General features: G+C 47.0%; 1 pseudogene; it reads right to left on the reverse strand.

Annotated features, from left to right (window-relative positions):
* Window positions 1-8803: 8803 nt before the first annotated feature.
* LOC111738062 lies at window positions 8804-8922 on the reverse strand (annotated as a pseudogene).
* Window positions 8923-9320: the final 398 nt, after the last annotated feature.

The raw sequence follows: 9320 nt of genomic DNA on the forward strand, positions 1-9320 counted from the left end.
GATCTTAATGCTCAAATGGCCCAGGGGTGCATGACAGATAAGAGGGAACAGCTTGTAATGACTCAGCACTGTCAAGTACCTACTTTGGCGCTTTCTCCTGCCCCGCACCGGGGGTCCCGACTTGGGTTCTGGAGAGGACACGTGCTGACCCAAGCACAGTCCTACCTAGGCAGAAAGCTTTTCAGAGTGTATAGTGTTAAATCATTACTTGACTATTGACCCGAAACTGGAATCAAATGTCATAGACTTTGAGTGTTACTGAGCAAGTTCGATGGAGATGGAATTGGACCCGATTTTGGCTGTGGGATAACCACATCCAGAGATAGCACCGCGCTCCTCCTGACGGTACCGCTTACCCCTCATTTCTGGCTGTAGGTGACAGTGAATGAGGGCCAGGCACTGGGTGCCCTGTGCTATTCATAAACCATCTCCTAAGACTCGGGGCTTGCTGTCAGAGGGGAGTGCAAGCTGCTTGGTCTGTGGTGTGGGGTTATAGTCAGTTATGCGGTTATGATACAGGGTTGTTCAAGCTCAGCTCTATTCCTGGGGTGACAGAGTTTCAGGGCTTCTGAAAATCAGATGCATTTCCTTTGCTCCTTGTGAGACGAGTAATGTTTAAGTCCCCGTCTGTGCATTCATGACATGTACGCTGCAGGTGAACCCGGTAGCTGAAAGCACATTTTCTTTTCTGTTTAGATTTTTGTTTTATAAGGTGCACTTTTTTGAAGTTACGGTCCACGATTGCGCACAGTACCTGTGGCATTTGGAGTTTTTTGGGTAGGGGAAAACCATGTCTTGGGGGTCAGTTTATTCTCTCTTTGGAGAGAATTTGACTGTTAAAATAGGTACATGTATTATTAGGATGCAAATGCACATTGTTAAATATAGGTGGGTCTTTCCTACCATACGTACAAAGTATGCGATTCCTAACCAGGTCGGTCTGTGCTTAAAAGAGAGTAATTAGTATATCAACAGCTGCCTCCGGTTTAACAGTTTGTTTTCCTTAAACCAATTTTTTTTCAGTAGAGTGCATTACTCATGTGTGGCAAACACCAACAGAACTTTTCACACCATGAATGAGAAGGAAACGGCTTCGTTTTCGCTTGCAATGATCTCAGGGTTTTAGAAAGAGATGAAGCTGGTCTTCAACCAGATGAGTGGCCTACAAAAGAACAGGGACCCTTTAGAAGGTTACAAAGCGGAGGGCTGATGGAGCGAGTGGTGGAGGTACAAGCAGGGCTGGCACCAGGGTCTAGGAAGTCGACCTTAATCCCACAGTAGGTGAGTGGCAGGCAGAGGAATTCAGTCCCCCTACTGCGGGCCTGCTGGCACTTCCAGCGTGGGCTGGTGGAAAGCCTGGTTTGGAGGGGTAGGGTGTCAGGAGTCAACAGGTGACTGGCAGAAAGCAGATGGAGGCTCAGGAGAGGAAATTGAATTCATTTCGATTACTAGGAGGGGAGGCGTAAGGTGCACAGGGCTCTGCCTTGCCTGGCTGTCCTGTTCTCTTCACTGCCATCTGAAGCTCTTGAAAATAAATAGTTTGCTTGCCAGGGTCAACTGAGTCACCTTGCTGTGGGTTTTGTTCTTCTGGGCCACTTGGAAGTTTTCATTTGTTATTTGGGAGGTGGAATAAAAAGTTTGTTATCCCTTCAACTATGTGAGACTTCATGATGGATAATTTGAGCATGAAACATTGCAGAATGTTTGCAGGAAGACAGATCTCTCCCTTTTAATTCCTCTCAGGCTTTCTTAGGAAAGCTGAGAACCAGTGTTTATGCACGATCACACACACGGGGTCCACGTGCAAGGTATGTGTTCTGTATGGTTGCAGATTCTATGCCAATGACATTATTTCCTATTCGATTCCAAAAGTCTGTGCAGCTACTTTCTTACTTCGTCTTCCCAGATGCCTTTTTTAAAAAAATATTTGATGGCTTCATTTCATTTCTCCCTTTTTTCTCTGAAAAGACAGATTGTCCAGTGTCTTCAGTGACACTGTTGTCAGCTTCCCAAATTCAAAACTGAAGCAGGAAGTTGTCTGTGATTTGAGAAGTAACTGAAAAGCATGACTCTGTGTGTGTGTGTGTGTGTGTGTGTGTGTGTGTGTGTTTTCCCTTTAGAACCTGCCCAGGGCGGGAACTCCTCTATATGAGAAAGTTGCCAATTCTTAAGCTAGGCAGATCACAAGCAACTTTGCTTGAGTGTCAGGTTCTCCCAGGGGGGCGTACAGAAGATGATTGACATTGACCCTGAAGGCCAGACTTGGTGACAATATAAGGTACTCTGGGCGCCAGGTGTGGATTTCGAAATCTGTTATTCTTGCAAATGTTTTAAGTGGAAATTATGCTTCAGATAAGCCAAGGAATGTTCTAGTCCTAGGGATGTACTCTCCTAGTCTCTTAAACTGCCTGACTGGCTACAAAATATTTTTTCAGTATAAGAAGAGAGACCTGTTCAGTTTGATCGTCACCGTGTACAGAATAGAGCATGCATTTTATTTTCCTCTGCTTGGGTCTTTGCTTTGGGTGGCTGCAGTCTGAAATGACCTACTTGTAAGGATGTAACATCTGCTTGGGCTATTTGGAGAGGGCAGAGGTCTGTGGGAACTGCACACACGCAGAGAGAGAGAGAGAGAGAGAGAGAGTCATTTCGCGTGCACTTTATAACGTTTTGCGTGGAGACCCACCAAGATGTCCCAGGCCGTTCAGTGAGTGTAGTGCTGCATATAGAGGTTCATGAATGTTATCCAATTACTGAGCTTTGGAGCAGATAAGGATGTGTATAGGAAATCAAAGCCTCTGCCACTTCTGGGCAGGTATGATTAACCCTCCCATGCAAACGCATTTCCTCAGGATAAAAACTTAAAAAGGCCAGTTGCATCTCTGGTGGGACTTACAGGTAGTCCCTATGAGCCAAGGGTAGGCATTTCCATCTCTGTAGAGTTATGCAAAAACTAAGTCAGAGGTTGTGGGGACGGAGTAGCGAGATGTTTAACGAGGTTCCAGCTCACTGCTTTGCAGTCAGTTTTTGCCCTGCTGTTTTAGGCCTGAGAGAGCATTCAGTGGGATTGCCGTTAACGAGCGAGGTGAAGCTGTTAGATTCGTTACATTTTTTTTCTCCCTAAAAAAGCATCGTTTTGAAGATGGGTTTGCGCGTATCTAACTCAAAAACAGATAGCTGACACACATTTTTAAAAGCCATGTCAAATTAGTACCATGACTAAGGCAACTGTATTTTACTTCATCGAATTATTTTACACACTTACGGTTACTCAAAGTGACAAATTCTCTGCCATTTGCATAATTACTATATAGCCCCAGGTAGTGAGAAATAAAATTACCCTGATTTTTTTTTTTCTTATAGCTTGGTTGAAAATGTTTAGCTAATAATTATTTAGGGGAAAAATTATTTCTGAAAATTCCTTTCAAACTCTTTTGTATGCAAACCTTAGTTGGTGTGCGTGTGTGTGGGGGGGGGTGGTTATGTGTAAAACGAAATCAAAGAAACTAGATGAGTTGTAAAATGAGCAGGATCTCTTTCCCAAATTTTCTAACTCTACCCTTTTTCAATTTTCCGTACTTTATAACAGGGGTCCCTAACCCCTGGGCCACGGACTGGTACCGGGCCAGGGGGCAGGCCAGCGAAGCTTCATCTGTATTTGCAGCCGCTCCCCAGCACTAGCATCACCGCCTCAGCTCCACCTCCGATCAATCAGGCATGAGATTCTTATCGGAGCACTGGTCCCTGGTGCCACAAAGGGTGGGGGCTGCAGCTTTATAAGGAGGATGGCCCAGAGGCCTCACCCAGGAGCAACGCCTTGCTAATCAGTTGCTTAGCATCTAAGTTTATCTTCTTGCGATTGCTGGAACAGCATTGTTCTGTATGAGGCTAGTTACGTTTCCTCTTGGGCACAGGCAGTTTTAGCAAGAGGGTCTCTGTGAATTTCTCTTACTCATCTTAAAGCCAGCTTTGAGGCGCTGTCTTGTTCAGGGACTGGGTTCACTTGGCAGACTGGCCTGGGGACAAGTGTCATGTAACAGGCAATGATGAGGGTACAGCTGCATTTCACACAGATGAAGGCCTTGAATAAAGACAAGATCTGTGAATATTATCGGCTGGTTGCAGAGATAGAGCAGAAGTTGGCATTGGTTTCAGGGTGTGTGCCAGGCCTCCTGCAGAGGTAGTGGGAGGGGCAAGTACTCACGTTGAGCTGACCTTGGTCCTTGGATTTCTGAGGGCTCCCTGAGGTGCCAGGCAAGGAGGGTGGGGCCTGTCACGTGACTATGGGCAAGCAGGTATACAGAAGGTGCTCAGCCCTTGCCGTGATGGAGGATAAAACTCTGTATAAACAATGTTTCTGTAGAGCCTTAACTTCCAATGTCTCAAACATAGTTAACTTGTACAGATTCCACTGCATGTAATAACCACACTCCTACAAAGACAGAACAGGACTGACGGTGCCTCCTGCTCATACTTTCTACATGCATGTGATTATGTTCTGTGCATGACTGCACGCATCATGTATTTACCTACTTGTCGTGGTGCAGGTTCACGTACACCGAATATTGTACGCTGGACTTTTTTGAAGATGTTAAGGGACATTTCGGTGGTAATCTTGATTGTATGGCTGACGCATGGATTCAGAATGCCCCTGAAGGCAAGTCAGCTGGATGTCATTCCCTCTCAGAAATGCCTTTGGTAATCTCTAGGCCAGAAAGAAAACATCCTTGCCCTTTTAATTTATTTTCACTTTCTGTTTCTATATCTGTGTCTACAAAATAGATGATAAACAGGAAAAAAAAGTGGAACCACTGACTTGGGTTCATTGGGTAAGTGGATCGAGGCACTTAGATTTTATGTAAGTCCATAGAGCTTGACAAATACTGGCTATTGTTAGTTATAATGATACGGTCTATGTATTCACTACAAACAATAACTTTGTAGCCCCAACAAATGAGAAATACAGTTGTTTCAATCGAGCTTTGATTTTGGTGTAGGGAACTGTACACTCAATTGTTTCTTATTCTGCATGAACATTTTGTCTGGAAGGTAAAAAGTTCTTAAAAGTAAGAAATAAGTACCCGTTGTTAATTCTATTTATTGCCTTATTATAAACATGACAATTTCTTTCTTTCTTTTTTTCTTTCTTTTTTTCTTTCTTTCTTTCTTTCTTTCTTTCTTTCTTTCTTTCTTTCTTTCTTTCTTTCTTTTCTTTCTTTTCTTTCTTTTCTTTCTTTTCTTTCTTTTCTTTCTTTGTTATTGTACCTTAAAGATGATATAAAAATTACTGGTCCTGTGGGAAAGGAACCCACCACAGTGGTGTTTATCTTGACGACTTATCAGAAGTAGGGGCAGCACAGGGACGGCTGGGAAGGACAGGTGCCCTGATGCCTGGCCGGGAGGCCCTCGGCATCTGTTGCTGTGGTCCGTGGCCACAGGGTGGAGAAGGCTGGGGCAGTCTCCTAGGTGGCAGACAGCTGAGGAGCAGTAACAAGATGGTTGGATTTGGAGTCAGATGACCTAGGTTTGAACTTGGACCTGCTACTTACCAGCTTCTGGGGACTTGACTTAACTGAGCCTCAATATCCTCATCTGAAGAAATGGAAATCATGATAGAGCCTATCTTACAGGGGGTGGAGCGATTTAAATAAGTGGATGTGTAATAGGGTGCTTCTTATAGGCTGCAGTGTTCAACAGTTGCCTTAACAGTAATGGCATGACCCTGCTCACTGACCTGGGCACAACAGACGCCCCTTGGAGGGACCTGAGGATTTAGGGTATCGTATGAGGCCTGGGCAATGCAAATTAAAGATCTGGGTGCTGGTACCCTGCTCTGCTTCTCTGGATGAAAACTCTACACTTCAAGGCAGCCTGGGGTGTCAGGAGCAGGGGACCAAGGGACATATGTCGTGGACATGTGCTGCCCTCTAGGCAGCCTTGTTTAAGACGTGGACCTCGGAGCTTGGCCCTGGTTGCCAGGAAGGGCTCCAGTCTCGTGTGGCACCTGCTGCTGTCACCTGAGTCCTCTGCAGTACTCAGCAGGGCTCGGCAGGCACAGTCGTGGGCATTTTCTGGATCCTTTTTGGTCTCTCGGAAGCAGATCGAATCTTGAGACGATCCGATGTCCCTTGCTGTGGATTTGCTCATCTCAGCATATGTCTTATGGGGAAGGATGGGAGGCAGGGGCTGAACTGGGTTCTTCTCAGTGAACCAAGTCGCAGTGTATCTGTTAGGTGCGTTCATAAGCGAGAACACGGACCTCCCTGAGGAGGGACGCCCGTCGGCTTTGTAAGTCCCTGGCCTCCGGAGCCTTCGTTCTGGGCATTCCCGGGACGTTCAGAGCGGAACCATCTCGCTGGGCGCGGGCGGAGTCCCCGCAGTCGGCGGCGACGCCCAGCGTGTTCTTCGTCTTCTTGGTTTCGGTTCTTCTTTGTGGTTTCCTGGAGCCCTACAGAAAAGGGAAGCCCTTCCTGAGCGGGGGCTGAGCACAGGGAAGCGGTGGCACCCATCGCAGCTGATTCCTAAATGACGGAACGCTGCTCTTCCAACAGGCTCTTTCGCGGCCTGAGGTGTCAGAGTCGGTCGTTAGAATTTCCCTGGACTTCACACAGAAGTCTCGTGTATGACCTCCAGTCGCTGCTCGTTGGAAGTATTTAAAAGCAAAAGGCAACCTAGGTTGCTCCAAGCCCTGCTTTTCGAGTGGGGGGGTGGCGAGGGGTGTGGCTCCGACTCTCCCTCTTCGCCAGCGTGATTTCCTTCATAAATACCATGGCAACACCTCTCAACACCTTCTTCTTCTGGGATGCCGTGTCCCAAGTGGCGTTTTTGAGTTACCTGGTAACAGAACCAAAGAACGTGCTGACTCTTAACAAGGATGCCTGATTTCCTGAGCGTCCTAGAAACAGATTATGGCCGTAGACCCGGCCATGCGGACAGCTGCTTTGATGGGCAGGTCTAACTTACCGTGGGGGTAGCATGAGTCCATTCCAAAAAGCCTGGAGTGTGCTCTTCAATCTTCTGTGTCTACGTCTGTCTGTCCATCCGTCCATCCACCCACATGTGGGTTCTGTGAGTTCTGTAATACATGGTGGCAGGTTCTGACATGTCTGGCAAGTTGCCCTTTGGGGCGGGTCTTGGGATGATGAACCTGGCTCTGCAGGTTACCCTTGAAACCTTTCCTGGGTAGGTCTAAAGCCTGCTGTGGCTCTCACTTCATAGCTGCCTGAGCTTCCAGCTGTGCAGTGAGCAAAAATAATGAGGAGCTGAGCAGGCTTTCGACAAATAGTTTTGGGGAATATAATAGAACAGTGGGCAAAATCTGTACTCCCTAAGTCACTGCCGACAAGTACAGGAACTTGAGGAAGAAAGCAATGATTATTTTTGCCTTCGTGTATGCACTTGCTAGGTTTGTGTGAGAACAGTGTCCCAGGGGCGTTGTTCAGTTAAAGACTATCGCACTATGTCCTTGGGAATGGCTGCTGTCTGCCGCTCTCCCTCCTCTCTGCGAAAGGCTTGTGTGAAACGAGCACTACTTCTCTAATCGTTGGGTTCCCTCCCCGTTCTGACGCCGCTGCATTCCCGTCTTCAGCTGATTAGAATGAGAAATTACCACCTTGAACAAGAGCAAGTTGAAATTGGAAAACTGCCCTCTGACTTATTATATAAGCTCTAAAATACTGGATCTGAAATCTTGTTTACCTTGCTAAGAATTCCTGTAATGAAGATGAAAATTTCTAAGCACTGCGGACCCGTATGTTTTCATTATTGAAGATTCGGTTATCGTGATGCAGTCTGTAAAGGAAAGAATGCGTCGATGAGTTAATCTCTCCCTGGGCGTTTTGGGTCAGAGCATTGTTTGAAGCAGACCCGCGGGGCTACCTAGAGTTACCCCCCTGGAACTCGGCACCCCTTCTCTGCAGGGGTGCACGGGCTGTCCTGGGTCTGTGGTCACTGCACCGCTTAGGGTTGCTGAGGCCAGGCGTCCACTGAGGTCGGCTGGAGAGATTGCTCATGAGATTCAGTGGGACGCCTGGCAAGACAACCACCATCCGTCGTGATGGGCTTCGGCCTTTGGCCGTGTCATTTCCTGAAGCGCTTTGTCTTGTTCTGTGTGTCCATGTGGCGTGTCATGCCACCCTCTTCTCAGAGCCACACATGTGTGGGGTGCACCACACAGCTCATTACAAGGTCTGTTTGAGATTTTTAGCCTCTTGAACTGTAGACGAGGAGCTTATCTCGTGCCCAGAGTGAGCATTGGAAAAGACTTAAGGGAAAGTAGACAGTTGGAATAGATATAGAAGTGCTTCAGACAGGCCTCTCCTGTCTTCATGCAAAACATTTAGGACAAGACTCCCCACTTACTAGGTGGCATGGTCTGCTGCCTTGCCAGAGCTGGGGTTGGGAGGCTTATCCTGCCAGCCAAAGGGAGGGTATCTTTGGGAAACGAAAAACATAAATTAGCGCCTTCCTTTTCCCTGTGCCAGTCCGTGGAGATGGATATAAATAGATCAGAAAGTCAGCAAGCAGTTCTGTGGCTCTGCAGCTGATAGTGGATGGAGCAGGTGGGGAGGTTGGCCTTGCTGCGCCCGGGCTCGGAGTGACATGTGGCACCAGCAGTCCTCGGGCAGAATCCACATGCAGCCCAGTGAAACTTCCATGACACAGGGTGGGAATGAGTGCCCGATAGGCAGCTTGTCCCCATGTCCCGAGGTTGGCCCTGGCCTGCACTGGAAGACCGTTCTCAGGACTTTTTGTTTTATTTTTTATCTTATTTATTTATTTGTTTATTTGTTTGTTTGTTTTACGCCTACAGCACCTGGTCTTCCTAAGTGGTCACCCTAGGAAGTACTAACCAGGCCCGACTCTGCTTAGTTTCCGAGATCAGACGGGATCGAGCTTTTTCAGGGTGGCATGGCCGTAGACTCAGGTCTTTTTGAAGATAAACTTGCGGAAGCTCTGCGTTTGTGGCTTTCATCTTAGGCCATAGCAGGGCACAGGCAACTCACCCAAAAATGCTGCTCGCCGCCCCGCCCCCCTGCCCCGAGCCAGCTCGCGGTAGCCAGCAGCTATGAGCAGGGAAGCATTCAAGAAGAATTTTATTTTTGGAAATAATGATGCTAAACATATATAAATAAAAATAATGTTTTGGCGAATGCCGGGGAAAATTCACTATTTCTCTCAGTCTCTTTTTAAACATCCCCAACCCCCTGCTTTTTTTTAAAAATCGACTTAGTGTTTCCTAATGGGTATCATGCCTATTTTTAATCTAGTGAACAGATAAAAATATATGCATTTATCTGTCTTCTGATACTTTAGATTTC

The sequence above is a fragment of the Pteropus vampyrus genome, unplaced genomic scaffold (genome assembly GCF_000151845.1).
Source record: "Pteropus vampyrus isolate Shadow unplaced genomic scaffold, Pvam_2.0 Scaffold34, whole genome shotgun sequence".
NCBI lineage: Eukaryota > Metazoa > Chordata > Mammalia > Chiroptera > Pteropodidae > Pteropus > Pteropus vampyrus.